We start from the raw sequence: 1562 nt of genomic DNA on the forward strand, positions 1-1562 counted from the left end.
AGTCCGGGTCCGATTCCTAGTACCGAGAAGTTTTTTTTTTTTCACTTTAACTTTTTTCGATTTTTCTAAAACACAACGTTTTTGAAGAAAGAAGTTTGTTTTGCATTTTAAATAACAAAAGCTTTTTTAAAAAAAACCAACTGATGATTTGAACTTGCTATTCGGCGACCTTTACTTTTTTTAAACTGTAAGGGGCTTGAAAAATATTTTTTATTAAGAATATAATTAAAAACTATAATTTTATATTTAAAATAAACTATTTCATTGAACTTATAATTTTTAAAAATAATAAAAATTAAAAATACATAATAATAAGGAAATTTAAAGTTTTACAGCTATTTTACCACGCCCCCGTTAAACATTCTACACCGAGTGCGCAACAATGACAACCATCAAAATAGTATTATTCTCCGTATAATATTGGACGTCAACTCAAACGCTTTTAACTGATATAATAATTAGTAATAATTAATAATAATCCGAGGACGTACTACTTTGGACTTGGGCGTTTCAGGACGTCCCAAGACGTATCATTTTGGACTTGGACGAATGGACCTAAACGGTTAAGAACGTCCTGTGCCCATTGGTTAGGATAATTATTAAATAATGCATAAAAAAGTAGATCCCAGTTTTGACAGTATAAATACATCTAGAAAAAACATTTTTTTGGCTCGTTTTAATATATCGCCAATGGCCAATCGATGTTGCATGCGTCATAATCAATTTTGTTACCAACAATAGTATCTAAAGAAATAATACTTATCACAAAATTGTCTGTCAATCATAGAGCATGTTTTAGAAAATCAAAATTAAACAATTAAATTCAAAAGCAAAGTAAAGAAACTTTGCTTTAAGTCTTTAAGTCTAAACTAAACTAAAATAAACTAAAAGACTTTCACAATAAAAATTTATATTATAATATTTATTATCAGTTTTGGAAGGTCAAACATGAAAAAACTCAATTTAAAATGAAAAACGACAGCAATTATATTTGCAAACAATGAATTGCAGTAAATGAGCAATGCACTACTGTTTCACGTTCTGCTATTTACAGTTAACAAAAATATTTCAGTCTTATATAGGATGCATAAGCTTCAAACTTGCATTCAATGCTCACCTTTTATGCATTTATAATGAGCAGTGCTTGTAAACTTTCTTTTCATCCATCTGTGCTAAATAATGCCTGTATACCATTGCTTAAAATATTTTTAATCGTTTTCCGTCAGGCTGCTCCTCCCACTCCTTTAAATTGAGAAACCCTAAAACTAATTAAAATAAATTAAAAGCATGATTAAATATTGAGCCAAAATTATTTACCATATAGGGTAAACCAACTAGTGGTCGTTTTTTTTTACCTATTCTTATATATATATAATATTTTCTTACTCGTTATTACATAAATGATCTATTTTAAAGTTTTATCGTATTAAGGGATAGTTGTACTTCACAATACACTTTTTGTTCTCCAGTATTTGATACTTATATAATTTTTTAAATTTGATATTTCTTTAAACACAGGTGCTTAAATAATACGTAGGAAAACGATAAAGTATGTTTTTTAT

At 27.7% G+C, this 1562-nt stretch overlaps 1 long non-coding RNA gene across 2 annotated transcripts in view; it reads right to left on the reverse strand.

The window, feature by feature from the left end:
- Positions 1–615: 615 nt before the first annotated feature.
- Positions 616–1562, reverse strand: part of LOC136083923 (uncharacterized) — a 2009-nt gene continuing 1062 nt past the window's right edge. For both annotated transcript variants that reach the window (XR_010640204.1, XR_010640203.1), the window contains 2 exons: positions 1118–1265; positions 616–744 (listed from right to left, as the gene is read on the reverse strand). This is a non-coding gene — a long non-coding RNA (uncharacterized LOC136083923). The remainder of the gene's footprint in view (positions 745–1117; positions 1266–1562) is intronic.

This window comes from Hydra vulgaris, chromosome 08 (genome assembly GCF_038396675.1).
Source record: "Hydra vulgaris chromosome 08, alternate assembly HydraT2T_AEP".
Lineage (NCBI taxonomy): Eukaryota > Metazoa > Cnidaria > Hydrozoa > Anthoathecata > Hydridae > Hydra > Hydra vulgaris.